The sequence below is a fragment of the Ambystoma mexicanum genome, chromosome 2q (genome assembly GCF_040938575.1).
Source record: "Ambystoma mexicanum isolate Mex_15411 chromosome 2q, UKY_AmexF1_1, whole genome shotgun sequence".
Classification (NCBI taxonomy): Eukaryota; Metazoa; Chordata; class Amphibia; order Caudata; family Ambystomatidae; genus Ambystoma; species Ambystoma mexicanum.
The window spans coordinates 1,176,030,644-1,176,049,531 of NC_090924.1; the positions used below are offsets into that span (position 1 = coordinate 1,176,030,644).

Here is an 18,888-nt window from a genome sequence, read left to right on the forward strand (position 1 = left end):
GTGTATGCAGCTGCCGAGCTATCAAGCTTACCTAAGGCGTACAACCTTTTGGATTCCTTATCCGGAGGTGCCACCCCCGTAGCAAGGGATCCCCCGGTTTACGGGTGGTAGTGACTTCCAAGGAGTCGGGGGTGGCGTGGCCTTTAATATGTTGAGGGTCCGAAGGAGCTGGCCGAAAAAGTTTTTCCACTCTTGGGTTCACTGCCCAGGTCCAAGCTGATGTGGCCAGGGAGGGGGCCAAATTTCTTTTAACAGAATTTAGAAGGGGAATGGCTTGCTTGAGGGGGGCTTCTCTTTGAGAATGTCCTCCACAAAGTCTTGTTCGGGTACCGCCTCCTGTGTAGTGATCAGAAAGTGATCTGCTGCCTTCTTTAAGATGGCATTGAAGACCATTTGGACGTCTAGAGGCGAGGTCTGGCGAGCCAGGGTGGATGGAGGCGAACCCTGGCATAAAATATCAGTGTCCTGATCTTGTGTGCGGTGCGTCCATGGCTCCGTTTCCACTTGCTGGGTTTCCTCCCAGTTGCCCATGGCATCCGTCTAGCCCTTAGGGTAGTGCTGCAGGAAAGAGGGGTCTTCCTCTTCGCTGTAGATGTCCTGGTAAGTGTCCATCTGGACCACATCTTCAAGGTGGACAGAAGCCGAGGGCTGAGAGTCAAGATTTTCTAGGAAATGTGAAGCTGATCTTAAAGGAGGGTCTTCACGAGATCTCTTAGGGGAAGGATGCTCAGAAAACGAGACAATCCTTTCAAGACAATCCATGCACCCTACACATTTCTCCCTTGTCCTCTTAGAGGAACCAGAAGGGCCTTAAGACGGAAAAATTTTGTTTTCCACCCTTGGCGTCGAAATTTGTCTCCAAGGGTGTTGTATAGGGATTCCTGACTGTCCTCGTAGGTTTCGCAAGTATTGGGGCACCATGGCGTGTCTTTAGACTTGTCCGCGGCACGCTCCATGCGTTTCGACGGTGTAGGTACTAGCCCAACTGCCGAAGTAATTCTCGCAATTCTGTCCTAAATCTCTGTCGAATCGTCGTGAGTTAATGGATTAGGCGGCTTATCGGTAGATTCACTGTCTACCGCAGTGTTAGAGGGTCTAGCGGTAGATTTTTAGCGGTAGACTAGGCTAGGAGGCCTAGTAGTAGGATTCGGGCCTACCGGGCCTTTAGGGACCGTAGGAGCATCGAATGACTGAGCTTCGGCGTGTAAACAAGATTTAGGGGTAGCTCCCTTGTTTTTAGAGTGCCCAGTCGCAAGATGCTGCTGCAGGGAAGGCTGCTGATCTACCAGATCAGAGGAATCCGCCGAAATTTTCGATGGCCCTGTTGGCGTTTTCACCTTTTTCTACTGAACCGTCGAAATAGGTGGTGGGGTTGTATACTTAATGTTTCGTGTTTTTTGTACGCCCCTGTCGCCGGGTGTTGTCCCTGTAGCGAGACTTGCGTCAGGCCTTGAGGGGTCGGGGACAAGCGTGGTGAACCTACAAGTGTCCGCCTCAAGGTCTATGAAATCCTATACAGATGTTTGGTCATCGGTGGTGCCCAGTCACTTTCGGCGGGTGTGACGGTGGAGGAAGAGGGTTCAGCCTGCAACATACCGTATGCGGCCCACTGCTTTACACAGTGCTCCTTAAGGGTCTTAGGCCAAAGGAGCTTACAAGCCGCACACCGCTTCTCGTTGTGATCTAAGGGGAGACAAGAATTACACGTTCTGTGCTCGTATTTCCACAGGTACCTGACCCTAAACTTAGAGCAGAACCTAAATGGTGTCCTTTCCATAGTGAAAGGTACAAACAAAGATGACCAGACCTAGGGGGGGAAAAAGAGGAAAGACATAATGAAAGATATGGCAACCCCAACCACACTTTCCCTACTGTGTAGGCCGGCCAGAGGGCCCGGCCATGTGGATGACTCATATACCGGATCTTAGGTGCTGAAATCCACCGCCGTCGAAACTTCCTGTAGTCTCCGTCGAGGTTGCTTGAATCACTGTCGAAGTGACTTAAGGTGGAATAACCGACAAAGTCGGAATAAAGATAAACAATGTCTCTTATGAAGAGCTCCAATATAGGACGACCAGTATCTGGGCGGAAAAAAACAATCTGAGGGACCTCGGCACGTGAGGGATTTTGGATACACTACACGTCACGATAGGGATAGTGTTACAGACAGGCCTATGCGGCGTCCCCTTTCGGTCCCCGAAAGAAAAGCTGCAATACTCCAGAGTTACCACTGGATGTCGGACCATATGCACAGCACGTGATTCTAAGCAGATTAACAAGCATCAGAAACACTTTTCCCGTAATCCTAGATGGAGTTGAGGACTTGTCCTAAGCTTTTGGAGTTGAGGACCTGCCATGGTCCGAAGAGTCTTTCGGCGCTGATGGCGTTGATGTCTTCTTCCTTGAGGAAGATTTCTCGACTTGAGGAATCCTTTGACAGCTCTCAAGGAGATTTTTTCTTGCCTTCCGGGCCCAAGGGGGCACAGGTTTTGCCCTCATCTTTTTTCTCGTCGAGTTTTTCGACCTGGGCATGGCTTTCATAAGTCTTCAAGGGGTTCAAGGCTGCATTCTCCAATACCTGAATCCATTTAACTCTGAACCTCTCCCAATCCGCTGGTGAGGCTGATTTCGTCGGGCATTTTACCCGTTCTGTGAAGGAACTCGACGGCGACCTACAGTGCCTTTTCTTCGAACGTCGCAAAGATGACGAGTGTTGAGAACCACTGCATGATCTCGATCTTTTTGTCCTTTTACGACAAGGAGAAATATTTGCTGACTGATCTGAAGACTCTTTTCGACGAACGTCTTCAAAGGGGAATTTGACTTACCGGCCGCTAAGTTTTCCTCCGCGCTCGTTCAAGGCTTTCGCCGTCATTGATAGGCAGGCCTTACAGTTGAAGGTAGCGTCAGAGTAACGAGGCACCAGAGACACACCCGATAGGGGATCTGTAAGGGACATCTTCACCCCACAACCCTGGCATTTCCCAAAACCCTGTTGTCGAAGACGCCGACGATGATGCCCTTTTTAAGACTTTACTCAGAGATTCTCGATAGGGAACCAAAGCGCGCTGTATCCAAAGCGATCGCTTTCGCAGAAACACACAACTGAAGCCAACGGTCGCTGCGAGCGCTTTATGACATCGAGACGGAGGCCTGTGAGGGACATCGAGTCGACACATCGACGCGCAGCACCCTCTGCTGGAAAAAAGAAAGAAAGAATTCTGAAGCAGCTGAAGTTGGATACAGTAATATATCACAAGATGAGGAATACGTGGGAGGACACAATCCATCTCTTGAAATCACATTTACTCTCAAAGTTTAAAAAATAGGGAGTACAATACTCCCACCTCAAAATCTTATCTGGAGCACTCTTGCTTGACCCACCTGGAAATCTGCTTTTGAGTGTGTATTTAAGCAGAGGTGTTGTGTAAATGTGTGAATGGAACGCCAGGGAGCTGCCTTACAAATTGCATCTAATGGAATTTTGCAAAGAAAGCTAGAGTCGCCCCTATACCTTGGGTAGAGTGGGCTCTTGGTGTGAAAGGTAAGGATGTCTTGGATACGGATTAACAAACTTAGATGCATACGACTACCTACTTTGAGCTTGTGACTTAGAACCAGCTGCAATGGAAACAAAGAGTAGATCTTTTTTCCGCAGTGGCTTCGTTTTGTCTAGGTAGTACAGACAGCTCTCCTTACATAGTATGGAGGCTTTTTATTTGGCAGAATTAGTTGTGTTTTAGAAAAAAGATGGAAGTTCAATGGATTGGTTACCATGGAACTTTTTATGATGAATTTAGTTGAACAACGAGGATGAATTAAGAGAACCACCTCGTCTTTGTGAATAGTAATGTAGGGGTCTTGAACGGAGAGGTTTTGTAGTTCACCGACCCTTCTTATTGATTTTATAGCTATAAGAAAAGCAGTCTTCTAGGGTAGATGTTTAAGACCAGCTTTGTGCATTAGTTCAAAAGGTGGGCCCGTGGGGTTTGTGAGCTCAACATTTAGGTCCTGATATGGCAGTTTTGACAAGTCCAACTAAGGGCTTCATAAAACCATACAACTTCGGCAATACAGAATCTCCAACTCTTATTATACGCCTGTACCACCTGAGATGGGGGTAGCATGAATAGAGCAGCCAGGCTTAAATTAGGAGGGAGAGAGGGCTGTAGGTCACTACAAAGAAACTGTAGAATACATATGGTTCAAAGAAACACTGATACACTAAGAATTGTAAAAATAATGGTTTATTTTAAATACATAAATACAAGTAGGCCAAGATAAATCTTGGGGAAGTAAGTACTATTCACATACATTTATAAACACATATATCAAAACCAACACAACACTTATGTTTACACACCCAAGTATAACCCTATTTAGAGAAGCATTAAGCAAGTCAAGGTGAGTCAAACCTAGTAATTATACGTTCAGAATAGCAGCTTGCTCTTTTTGTTGAATAAGACCTGGTTAGTTACTTTTAGATTACAATAAGTAATTCAAGGGTAATAGACCCTTTTGGCCAGGTCATACAGTGTTATTCAATCACAGAATCGCTTAATAAACCAACCCTGTTACAAGTATACATCTTGCAACATATATTACTTCGCAGAACTCAGTTCAGAGATCGTAGAGTAAATTTTCTGGAGTGGCCTTGGGCTACGCAATGATATGTATGAACACTCAATGACTATTTTATAAGGCACAAAAGCAATTCAATGAAAGCAAGACCCCATTATAGTTCAACAAAGACGCAATGTATTTCCAGGTAAAATAAAAATCAACCTATTGGTACATAGCTTTCCGCTACCCAACAGCTAGTTATACCCAATATACTTTCCAGTAGTGTATAATACAGTATCTAAGGTAAGTAAGAAAGTTATGGCTATTTTAGAAATGCTCTACAGAATTTCAGGGAAGCATAACCCAATTTCACACGTAAGTAAGGAATATATACTTTTCAAAATGGCATTCAGCAATTCACAGCCAAGTAAGAACTCATACTTTTTAGAAGGGCTACAAACAACTCAAAAACAAGTATTGACTTCAAGACTGTTTTAGAAATGCCCTAAAGCAGTCCAGGGAAAGCAAAACCCAACAATCTGTTATTCAAGGTAGGTAACCTTTACATTAATTCACTTTAGAAATGATAAAACAGTACCAAAACGTAATACTTTTTAGAGAAGGTAAGGCGGGAGAACACTGTTCAAAGCACGTCAAAATAACATACTTAGTAGAGGGCCAGAATGCAACTTAAATGTAAGTATTAACTTTTTTTTATTTTAATGATTTTTATTATTTAAATATTGAGTTTGATACAGATATCAACAAGTTACAGACTTTGAATAAATAAGAACCATAGAGAAATAACATAGTAAATGTTTCAGGTCACTTGTAATAGTATTTCTATATAGCTAAATCATTTGTTTAAATCATTTACGAATATAATATGAACTACAGTAGATATAAACCGCATTAATATAACAATTAGTATAAAATTAATAGTAGCACTAGTCTGCAAAGAGTGACTTATATGTAGTGAATATAGAGATTAGGGGGGAGACGTACAGGGAGACTGACAAGAGACGTATAAGGATCAGGAGGGTAGAGGATAGGGAGGGAGAATGGGAATATTGGATTATTTCAGCGAAATAAACTAATCATTTCAAACATTATTAAATTCTAGCATTTCAATAAGAGTATGGAAATATGGATAATGATGCAAATATAAGGGTGTAGATTCATGTACCATGAGCAGTTGCCTTAAAACAGTGAAGATACCTGGTGAAATAATACCATTTAGCATTATATTTAGGAATTGTGTTATGATTATTTGCCATGCACATTTCCAGTTTATGAGTGTTACAAATAGTACTCCACCAGATTTTGGTAGAAAGCAAACTAGAGTCTTTCCAGTTAGCAGTGATGCATTTTTTTTTATTTTAATGATTTTTATTGTTTAAATATTAAGTTTGATACAGATATCGGCAAGTTACAGACTTTGAATAAAACAAGAACCATGAAGAAATGACATAGTAAATGATTCTGGTCACTTGTAATAGTATTTCTATATAGCTAAATCATTTGTTAAAATCACTTACGAATATAATATGAACTATAGTAGATATGAACCGCATTAATATAACAAGTAGTATAAAATTAATAGTAGCACAAGTCTGCAAAGAGTGACTTATATGTAGTGAATATAGAGATTAGGGGGGAGACGTACAGGGAGACTGACAAGAGACGTATAAGGATCAGGAGGGTAGAGGATAGGGGGGGAGAATGGGAATATTGGATTATTTCAGCGAAATAAACTAATCATTTCAAACATTATTAAATTCTACCATTTCAATAAGAGTATGGAAATATGGATAATGATGCAAATATAAGGGTGTAGATTCATGTACCATGAGCAGTTGCATTAAAACAGTGAAGATACCTGGTGAAATAATACCATTTAGCATTATATTTAGGAATTGTGTTATGATTATTTGCCATGCACATTTCCAGTTTATGAGTGTTACAAATGGTATTCCACCAGATTTTGGTAGAAAGCAAACTAGAGTCTTTCCAGTTAGCAGTGATGCATTTTAAAGCTATACAGATGAATAAATCATAAAGTCTAGCAGAGTCAGATGGGAAATAAGTTGTAATGGCTATACTTCCTAAAAATATGTTAACACAGGAAAAAGGCACATCAACACAGAAGATACAGTTAAGAAGCTTCCAAATTTCCTGCCAAAATGTTACAATAAATGAACATTCAAAAAACATATGCATATACGTGGCGGGAGATATGCCACATGACCAACAATTTGCAATATAATTCGGATTAGACTTAGCCAATTTGGCCGGAGTAATGAATGCTCTATCCATGAAGAAATAATAGTGTTGTGAAATATTTGCTGATGCCGATATTTGTTTGATTTTAGCGAACAGACGATGACATATTTCATCTTCAAACATGAAGCCCAAATCAAGCTCCCATTTCAGACGTATAGGGCAAATCTTTAAAGTTGAGGTGAGCATATTGTATATTTTAGAGGCTTGAACTTCATTAACTATGGTAAGATGCATTAGTCTAAGAGCATCTGGAGTAAGAATTTTATTGGAAAATTGGGCAAGTGCATCAAGGCAGGAGTTAATTATGTTGTTATAAAATTGAAAGTCCTTCTTAGGAATGTTAAATGTGATAGAGAGTTGCTGGAAGGAAAGGATATTCGGGTCATCTATAATGTGTTGGATGAATCTGATACCTTTTAGAATCCATGTTTTGCGGTTGAGGATCTTATTATTAATCACTATGTTCTTATTATGCCATAATAGTGGGGAAAGATGCTTATTGGGGGTTAAAGTGTGGGGAAAAAGGAAGGTTTGTAGAGATGAGATTGAAGCTTTAATAGGGTCTAAAATCTTTTTAGACAAATGTTTAAATATGTATATATAGTCCGTGATGTCGTGTGGTAGAACTACTTGTTTTTCTAATGTACACCAGGTCGGGATATCAGCGGATATAGGATCCATGAACCATTGACGAGATTGTTTTATAAGAAATGCAGAGTGATATGACTTAAAGTCAGGGAATCTAACTCCTCCCATATAATAGGGGGTTTTCAGTTTCGTCAGAGCAATTCTTTTTCTTTTTCCTTTTCCCCAAAGAAAATTAAGTAGTATAGAGACATGAGTGGGGGCCTGGTAGAGACCCAGCAGCTGGCCCAATGCTCATGCTTGCCATCCCAGATAATTACACTATCTTGAGACATGACCGACCCAACTCTAGAGGAGGGGGCATTGCTATTATACACAAATGCAACCTCACCATGAGAAATGTAACCACTATAAATCTCCCCTCGTGTGAATCACTCTCTGTTAAAGAACCCCTTACCACAACCCAAACCCTCAACATACACTATCGTCCACCAGGCCCAATAGGTACCTTCGACGAAGATATCAATACTATATTATCTTGTAACCTTACAAGTTCCACATAAGTACTCACCTTGGAGACTTCAACCTGGGATACAATGACCCAGAAGACCAAAGTGTCTCTTCCATACTCAGTACCCTCTCCAACTTAGGATTCACCCAAAGATGTACGGAACCCACACACGCCAAAGGCAGAACACTTGATTGGGTGGCTGACTACAACTGTATAGCTAATATTACCGACATCTCACCATTAGCCTGGACTGACCACTACTTGGTATCGCTCACACACTCTACTAACCGACCCCCACCCTCACCCATCAGCAGAGCCCCACCGACTCTCACGAGAAATAAAAAGAGCATCACCATGGAAAGACTCATCCCAAACCTACTTCCCACACTAAACACACTCCCTGACAACCTGGACCCGTAGACCCTGGTCGACGAATATAATAAAATCATGTCCACCTCATTGGATTTAAATGCTCCCCTCAAACTCAGATCAAGCACGCCCAAAACACATCTGAACAAATGGTATACACCATTCCTCAAAAATCTAAGACAGCAAAAAAGAAATTGCGAAGACACTTGGAAAAAATACCCCTCCGCACCCAACAAACTTAAACTAACTAAACTAGCAACCCTCTACAAAAAAGAAATCTACCTTGCCAAACGATCTTCCTTTGACTCCCGCATATACCAAGCAAAATCTAACATGAAGGAACTATTCGTCATCCTGAAAGAAGTAAAACTCCTATTGCACCTCCTGATACCTGTATCAAAGATAAAAACTGGTGCTCAGAAATTCAAAAGGCCCTAGCTAACAAGATCACCACGCTACAAAATAAAATCTCTTGCAAAAAAGCTTCCCTGAATGACACTACCACCCCCAAATCATCCTGTCACTAAAACCCTCCAACTGTCAGGGCGATCTGTGCCCTGCACATTTTATCAAAGACGCTGCCCGGGACCTCTCCCCTTTCATCACAAAATTAATCAACGCCTCCTTCTCTACTGGCTCCATCCCTACGAACCTAAAACAATCTTGGGTGTTGGCATTACTAAAAAAAAAACCTACACTCGACCCAACCATACCCACAAACTATAGGCATATAACAACTGTGCCCTTTCTTCTAAAAATATTGGATAAGGTTGCATACGTGCAAATTCAGAAGTATCTAGAAGAAAACCACCTACTCGGAGCCAGGCAATCAGGCTTCTGCCCTCATCAACCTTAAAGCCCAGATTGGCCAGCTCAGAGATAATGGCCAAGCTGCCTTACTCCTCCTTCTAGACCTCTCCGCAGCATTCAACCTAGTGGACCACTCCGTCTTATGCACCCATTTACATACATAAGCCGACTTCTCTGCTGAGGCCATCACATGGATTTGTTCATTCCTCAACGGCAGATCTATGAGTGTCTTTTCACCCACAGCTGCAGCAGACCCCATTCCCATCACCTGTGGCGTACCACCGGGCTCCTGCGTCTCTCCCACCCTTTACAATATATTTACCAAGCCCCTTTTCGATAATTTGTATCATCTCGTTATCACCTACATCAACTACGCGGATGATACACAGATCCTACTCCCGCTTTCTGGAGATTATGGAAAGGATTTGGCCTTGGTGAATAGAGTGTACATCATCATCCAGGCATGGATGGCCACACATGGACTATGCCTGAATGATGATAAAACTGAACTTATAATTTTGGGCACTACCACCAGTTTGAAGAAACTGGGTTCTGACTACTGCTCCTTTATGATCGATGGCAACTGCATTAAGTTGGGACAAGAGGTCAAAACCTTAGGCTTTTACTTGGACTCCACCTTCTCCTTCCACAGACAGGTAAAATCCCTAGCCTCATCATCAGCCTACACCTGCAAATTGCTCCGTGCAGCAAAACACTTCCTGTCTGATTCAAGTTGCCTGACACTTGCCAGAGCCCTCATACTATCCCGTTTGGACTACTGCAACGTTCTCCATCTCGGGTCCATCAAAGCCATTACTAGCAAACTCCAAACCCTCCAGAATAACGCCCTCAGGGCGGCACTGGGCATCTCCAGAAGAGAGCATATTACAGCATTTAATCAACAGTGCAACTGGCTCTCTGTCAATGACAAAATTCTCCTAAAGACTGCCTCACTAACGCACAAATCACTCAACAATGCCGCCCCTATCTATCTTATCGACAGATTCCATAGACAGACCTCTCGAAGACCAACGAGAACATTATATAAAGACTGCCTCTCTGTCCCCAACTTTAAACGTTCCACCATAGGGGGTAATAGCTTCCCAGTCAAAGCAGCCAAACTGTGGAACTCCCTCCCACCACCCCTCAGAATGGACCTGCACTATCAGAACTTCCGAGCTAAGGTCATCTCATGGTTGAAAACGTAAGCCCCCTATCACAGCATGCCGACTAACCCATCAAACGCCTGTTTACTGTACCTATGATGCCCTCTTGTACTTCTGTATATATTTGTGATGTTATCACTTGTTGTATATTTTGTGTATATTTTGTTCTTTGTTGTAACCAAGTTTCGCAATCTCTTGTAAATGCTGCGCACTGTTACCCGAGGGTACAATTGCGCATTACAAATAATAAACAAACAGAGACCGTTCCCCTTGGAACGGTTCTGGGAGTACCTCGAGGCATAATCTTGGCATTGAGTGTTCTCCAGAGTTGCGAACAGGTCGATCTCTCGGAAGCCATTCTACGAAAATATTGGAGACTATGTCTTCGTGTAATTGCCATTCGTACTCCATGGATAGCGGGCAATCTCTGCCGAGTATGTCTGCCAGATGATTGAGTTCCCCGGGAACATGTTGTGACAACAAGCACAAGTGTTTGAGAGGCCATTTACAAATGCTCTGGGACAGTCTGGCCAGCCCTGGAGTGTGAGTGCCCTCTTGTTTGTTCAGATAGTACATGGCTGTGGTGCGGTCTGTCAGGATCAGGACCGTCTTTCCCTGCAGCTGTGTCTGAAAGGCTTTCAGAGATTTGAATATTGCTAACAACTCCAACAGCTTTATGTGGCTGGATGCTACTTCTGGGGACCAAACGCTGTGCGCCGTCTGCTGAAGCAGGTGAGCGCAAACTCCGTGAGAGATGCGTCTGTCGTAAGAGTGGCTTATACTGCAGGGGTGGTGAAGGACTTTCCTTTCAAGAGGTTTTTCCCTCGACCACTACTGCAGAGAGAGACCAAGGGCTGGCAAGACAACCACTAGATAGTCCCATTGCCTGCTGGCCTGACACCACTGGCTGTTGAGCCACTCTGGCATTGGACACATGCGCAACCACGCGTGAGGATCCAAATAAATGCAGGACGCCATCATTCCTAACGGTCACATGGCATTGCGTACCGTCACCTCCCAACTGGCTACATTTGGAGGGATTTGAAACAACATGTTTTGGACCCTCTCGTTGGAGGGGAAGACAAGGCCGTCCTTTATTCAAATTAGAGCCACTAGGAACTGCTTGACTTGACTGGGGACTAATCTGGATTTCTTCTCGTTGATGGAGAATCCCAGGCTGAATAAGAGGTCTATCGTCTTTTGAGTGTTTGACAGGCATGTTCCGTTAGAATCTCCTGTTATGAGCCAGTCGTCAAAGGAAGGATAAACTCAGATGGATAGCCTGCGCAGGTGTGCCACTGCCAGTACCTTTGTAAACACCCTCAGTGCTGAGGCAATGCCGAAGGGTAGTACTTTGAACTGATAGTGTTTGTCTTCTATCATGAATCTGAGGTATTTTCTGTGCGCTGGCAACATTGAAATATGAAAGTATGCATCTTTCATGTCCAATGTTGCCATGTAGTCTCCCTGTGTGAGCAGGGAAATGAGTTCCTGCAGAGTGACCATCCGAGACTTTTGAGGTTTGACAAATGTGTTCGCTGGGTGCAAATCTAGTACAGGGCGCATGGTGAGATCCTTTTTGGGTACAAGGAAGTACACTTAATAAATACCCTTGTTTACCTGTAGACGAGGAACGACTTATATGGCGCCCTTTTCCTGCAGAATCCCGAACTCTTGCAGCAGGATGCACAGGTGTTTCGGCGTCAGGTGTCTTGATCGTGGAGGTCTGACTTGGGGGGGTCCGGCAGAATTCTATGCAGTACCCGTGGGCTACGGTCTTTAGCACCCACTGGTCTGTTATCCCCTCTCATGCTTGAAGAAATTATGTTAGTCGGCCCTCGACCGGGGAGGCATGGGAGGGGACCCGGATCTGCTGGTCATTTCTGACCGGATGCTGGGGAGCCTCTATGGGTGAAATTTCCGGCCATTACTTTCCCACGTTGTTGACCTCTTGGGGTATACGGGGTGGCGTAGCTGGTACCCTGAGGGGAGGACCAGTTATTTCCAGCGCTATATTGGTTGTGAGGGGAGCAAGAATGGCCACGAAAGGAATGTCGAGAACCACCCCCTCTTCTTTGGGAAGGCCTCTGGGAGATTTGCTCTAGGGTCTTCAGGGTGTCGTGTTCCTTCTTAGCTGTTGCAAGTGCCTCATCAACAGCTTTCCCAAATAAGATGGTCTCCTCCACCGGCTTATTTATCAATGAAGCTTGAGTTTCTGGTTTGAAACCAGAGTTTCGTAACCAGGCATGCCTCTTTAGGAGGGCACCTTGTGCTAAGGTCGTGCCAGCTGTCTCTGCAGCATCCAAATAATTTTTGAGAATACTGTGTTTAACCTTTTTGCCCTCAGCTAAAATATAAAGCAGGGGAAGCCTGCAGCGGTTCAGGGACTTCTTGAAGGCCCTCTTGTAGCATATTCCACTGTGCGTATGAATAGCTAGCCAACAAAGTGGTGTGGTTAGCTATAAGAGTGGAAAATGCAGCAGCAGCTGTGGCTCTTTTCCCCAGTCCGTATAACCTTTTGCACTCCTTGTCAGGGGGCGCTTCCCCTGTGGACAGGGGGACCTCCGCCCTTTTCCTAGTAGTAGTTACCACCAGGGAATCTGGAGTAGCATGTCCCCTGATGTTGAGGGGATCAGAAGGGGAAGGGCGAAACAGTTTTTCGACTCTAGGATTGACAGCCCTTGTTAGGGCAGGTGTCAATAATGAAGGAGCCAAGCGTCTTTTGATTGAATTCAGCAATGTAATAGCTTGGCTGGCAGGTGGCTTTTCTTTTAAGATGTCCTCGACAAAATAAGCCTCTTGTACAGCTTCCTGGGTAGCAATCTGGAAATGTTCCGCTGCCCTCCTTAAGATAGCGTTGAACACCATCTGGTCGTCAACTCGAGGGGACAAAAGGGGAGAGGGGTTGGGAGTCCATGCACAGGGCATCAAGTTCCAGTGCTGGGGTAGATGATGCCCTTGGCTGAGGGTCGACTGGCTGGCCGTGGTCGTCTTCCCAACCCTCTGTGGGGTCAATGGGATCACCCACAGGGTCCCCAAAGGGATATTCATCTTGATTGAATTGTTCTATAGGGACCTCATCATCAGTGAGGTCATAAGACTAACTCCTGAAAGGAATGAAAGATCTTTTGAAATTTTGGCCTTTTGGGTGTGAATTTCTCTGAGAAATCCACAAATCTCTCTAACCTATTCATACACCCCTCAAACTTCTCCCTGGTCTATAATGAGGCGCCGCAGCAGTCTAGAGGTGGAAAAGGCTCTTCTAGTTGATCATCTTCTCTAGAACGTCGAGATTGTTCCCTTAACGTCAAAGAAAAAGACACAGGGCTCTCTGAAAAGTCTTTGAGATTCCAGTGGTTGAGGTGTGTCTTCGGACGTGTCTTTAGGCCCATCTTTCGGTTTCAATGAATCCTCAGGCCTATCTCTAGGTTTCGAGGAGTACTTAGTACGAGTCCTTCAACCGTTCTCCTTGATTTGCTGACAAAACAATTTTAGCAATGCTTTCTGTAATACTTGGTGTCACACGAAAGTGTTTAGACTGGGCGGTGGTTGTGCGGTCGTTTTCGGTGTAACCGGGGCCTTGTGTGCCGCCGACGCCTTTTTCTCATGAGTCTCAACGATCGCTTGAATATTGGTGGTAGCGCCCTTTGATTTACACTGCCCGGTTGCATGCCGCACCTGCGGTTGCGGGGAGGGCTGCCGATCATGACGATCGGCGGGCACTGCCGAACTATCCGGTGTGCCCGTTGGCGCGATGGAAAGATTTGATTGTTTTGTCGAAGACAGACCGGGGGTTGTGTCTACTGTGGGAAGAGTGTGCGTCCTTGTTGTCGGGGATGTACCGTCCACTTAGCACTCATGCCGTGCCTGGTGGGGCCGGGGACGGATGACAGGGAGCGAGAGCGCTGCGCTGTGCGGTCAATGGCCTCCGAATTGGAGCCCTGGTCGTCACTAAGCCCTTCGTCACACTCGGCGGCTGTAGCAGCGTGGGTGGAGGGACTACTGCGACATCCCATAGGCCACCCACCACTTGACACAGCGCTCCTTTAGGGCCTAGGGACGCAGGAGCTTCCAAGCCACACAGGCCGCCTCGTTGTGTTTAAGGGGAAGACACCTTGTACACTTAAGGTGTTTGTCTTTCCACAGGAAGTTTGCCTTGCATGAAGGACAAAATCTAAATGGAGTCCTGTCCATAGCGCAGGAATATCACAGTGACGACAAGACCAAGGGAACAAAGAGAGAGGAAATGGAAGGCATTTTGAAAAAGGAAATGTCCACCCTGACCGCACTCTCCCTACTGAGTAGGCCGCCAGAAGGCCCGGCCACGTGGTTGGCAGTGCCGACCGGATCAACTGCCATCGGAGGTCTGTAGAGCAGGCTTCTGCGTAGGTCAGGAAACAGCCGTGGAGGGAAGGGACGGTAAGAGAATATAAAACGACCAAAGGTCGATAAATATAACAATATAGCAATGTCTCTGGAAGAGCGTTGCATAAGGCGACCAGTACACATGGGTAGAAAAAAAGATCTGAGGGACCTCGACACGTGAAAGATTTTGGGTACTCTACATGTCACGTTAGGGATAGTGTTACAGGCACGCCCATATAGACGTCCCCTTTTGATTCTCAAAAGACAAGATGCAATACTCTGCGGTTACCACTAGATGTCGGACTATATGCACAGCATGTGATTCCAAGCGGATTAACAAGCATCAGAAAATGTCTTGGGGTAGGACCCTTTTCTGCTCAAAGATATATCAACCTCCTTTATAGTCCATATTTGAGCAGATAACCATGTCGAAGGCCACCAGTGACAGCATTTTAGTGTAGTCATGCTGCAAGTTCCTAGGCACAGCATCAACCAGTCTAGAAGTAGTGGCCATACATTACACCTTTGTTAGGAGCAAGACTCGATACCAGGATTGGTTTAATACATGCGATAGAGCAAGGTCCTACAAGATGAATAGACACTTGGAGGGGGGTCATAGGAAAAGAGTGCTGCGCCTCTTAGCTGCTGCTATCTCTCTTGTGGGGCTTCGCCAGATGCCTATTACGCTTCCAATTGAACCTGCTACCAACCAAGCAGACCAGATTGAAATGGAAAATGAAAGATACAGGTGATGCAATTTGCCAGCATTGCTCGAACTCTGTAGAGTCTTTAAAACATCTGATGTGCGATTGTCCGGCTTTAACAACTCTGAAGTGTACTTTTTGGTGGAGACATGTTGAGGCTCTTAGACTGCGAACCTGGGAAACACTTTGGGAGAATCTTCATTTGGAAAACTGCTCGAGATCTACGCTGCGTGATGCATATTCTTTATCAGAAAATTGAATTTGTATTGATATTGTATTTTGATATAAATTGGAGATGTTATTTAGAGTGTATGAACTATGTGAATTATGTGAATGTACATGTTATGTCAATATCGAAGAACTGTGTTAAGGCCCTTTAATTTAGGCCAAAAGACACTAATAAATAAAAACAAACATTGATTTACTCACCTACAGTATTGCTCAAGTCTTCAAGTGTGTTGATTAGTTAAAACAGTACTTACTTACCTGAATAGAACTTTGCCTTGTGTATATAAAATACATGTCTATTTTACTATAACTACAAGTGTGTGAGAGCTTCTTTGGGTTTATGTACCTCACATCCTCCTCCCATGATAAGTCTGGCTGCTCTGCCATTCTACCAAATCTTTGGGTAGTACGGACTTAAGACTAGGAGTTGGGGCCTGTATACTAAGGGATAGTTTTATAGAGTCTCACCTACTGGTAGACTTTGGGAAAACTCCCCCAACAATGCCCAATTGCTGCTTCATGGCGCATTGGCAAATAAGTACAGAACGTCTGTAAACACAATCTGGTGAGAAAACGGTAGAAACTAGATGGCCTCGGATGATTACACAGTATAAAGTATAAACTACAAACAAGGCTCCATTTTGCACCAGCACATAATGAGAAAAATAGGTATTGAGCAGGTGGTTAATGTTTGTATTAGTCCTGGCAAGGTTTAACAGAGCTTCGGGACCTTTCACCTCTTGACTTAACGCCACTTGAATCCAGAGGCAGCAGAGAACAAAGTAGTTTTACTTTATAATTTTAGTAATTTTTTTTTTAAAGCGGGTATATTTCATTGTCAGTTAGTTTTACTTTACACTAGTGATAGCACCCGGGAGGTGTGGCTACAGAGCCATGTGAGTGCACGTGATTCCGTGGACTCCCGCGGATCCTCAATGATCCTGGAAAACAGCTCGGACCATAGAAAAAGGCAGTGTACAATATTGCATACATAAGTGTATTTAGGGGCTAGGAATGGTATGATCTCAACTTCGAATTGAATTGATGCACGGACTAAGAGAAGCAAACTGGAGAAAGACAGAGGCGACTGACCAGCGAGGACACAAGATGGCGGCCACAATGTGACAAAGGACATCCCGGGGCAGCACCAGCACACAATACGGGAAGAGCAGACACAACAGAGGTCGGATTAGACCTCGGCTGGAGGGAAAGAAGCGATCAAGCGGCTGCGTATGGAGGACCTCAGAGTCCGTATAGAGGAGAGGAGCCAGAGAGCCCCTGCAGTGACTATAGTGAGAACAATCACTTCGGAACAGCACATTAAAGATGAACTGGAGTGCCCGATTGCACATGCGGAGCACCCCGTGCGAGTAACAGGGTAGCAACATAGGCAGAGTGACAGCCCTGGGACGTGCTTGAGGCAGAGTTGCCAAGATTCTTTTGGAAGTACGCTTGGGCACCGTCAACACACCAATTCAACTAGTAGACATTTGTTACATTGTGGCAACACGAGGAAGGTGCGCTTTGGAACAAAGGAAGCACTGGGGAAGGCACCATGCTCAGTCACATGTAAAGGGCGGACAGGCACGCAGCAATGCTTCCTCTCTTAAGGTACGTTGTTGCATGAAGCGGGAAGAACTGCTGGAGAGCTGCGGACAAGACTCCCACGAACAGCAAAGCTGATCAAGGAACATATGCAGCAGATTTCTGCACCTGCTGGCGACATGGAAGCAGAGCAGTACCGAAAGTGGGAGAATATACGAAACTGAAGAACGTCGCAGCAAAAGGAGCATGATCACGCGACGGACGGGGGGGGGGGGGGGGGGGGTGGAGGGGAGCGCTGCGAAAAGTCTCAACGGCAGTAAGTCTGAAAACAACCGCTCGTGCGTGACGAAGACATCTGCGGCACGCGGCGTCCAATATTGCGAACAAACAGGGCAGAAGCAACGCGACAGCCGTGCATAGAGCCAGCGGCCTTAAGAAGGGTATGACATCCTTGCCCAGGAAAGAGGAAATGGCCTGATACACTACAATCAGAGATAGCTGCAGTATTCCTAGTCCCGGACTGGTACAGTGAAGCAAGGAAAGGGACACAGCAACTCATAGGGGGAACGTGAAGGTCAACGGAAGGCCTAGTGACAATATAGAGAGGATTGAATCTGCATTGTGAATGACTGCGAACTATACCGGCGGTGTGTTCAGAGAGGAACACATTACAGCTAAAGTATAATGCAATACGCCACAGCAGCGCAGTGGCTCTGTAGGTGCACAGTGGTAGAGGCTTGGCACGACAGCCCCGCGGCACTCCAATACGAGGTGAGCACGAAAATAGGTGGTTCTCCGAGAAGGGTGAATGACTTAACAGGCAGAGTTTAGGGGTGCCCTCACACACGGGAGCCATGAGAGGGGTACAACACTGATGGAGACTGCCATTGGTCAGTAACAGTTACAAGGCGTAAATTAACAGCATGGAAATAGTAAGACGCAGATTGAGAACAGCTAGCACGCACGGAACGAGGGCACCATAGCACTAAGGCGGTCACCACACAAACCGACCCAACTGAGAAGCAAAAGGAGTGCAGCCCTGCTGGTACAGAAGCACAACCCAGTGGGTTGACACTGGCCATGACACTGAAGGAGACTGTTGCAGGAGGGATAAGACCACAGGGAATAAGAGTGCTGCAAGACACTAGTGGTACCACCCAGAGTTTCCCGGGTCTGTAGCGGACATGCACATGGGGGTCTCCTATAGCCTTATTGATTTTCGCTTAGCATGAGATGGAGCTTTTCCAAGTGATGTTCGTTTTTTGGGAGGCATTTTTCGGTCACTAAATGGCTACAGCACATTTGATAAAATATCCAAGAAAGATTGATTGTGTGCCCTCTTCTCGTGCAGTAACCTGTAACTTTGCCATTTACAAGATTTGACACTTTTCTGAATTGTGCCTCCTCCTAGTACCAACTGTAGTGAATCGGGGTGACTACAGTGTAAATATTTTTTTTAAATCAGGGCTACTGCGAAGCACATTATTTTTGGGCATTCAAACAGACTAAAATCTTGCCCCAGTCAAATGAGGAATCCATGCATACACAAACACACAAAGATTTTTGCATTGGCCCAGACAAATAAGGAATCCATGCAAAATTTGGTAGACGTGGGTTCAACAGTGTGGATTTGTATAGCAAGACAGACAGACAGACAGACAGACAGACAACCACCACCACCACCCCCACCCCCCCCTTTAGCAATAAGACTATATGTTTTTGTGCTAGTAAATGCCACATGACTTGCTACCTCTGAGCA

At 45.0% G+C, this 18,888-nt stretch overlaps 1 protein-coding gene across 3 annotated transcripts in view; it reads right to left on the reverse strand.

The window, feature by feature from the left end:
- The window catches only part of CASD1 (CAS1 domain containing 1), an 895,825-nt gene that overhangs the window by 740,672 nt on the left and 136,265 nt on the right, over positions 1–18,888 (reverse strand). The window lies entirely within an intron of this gene.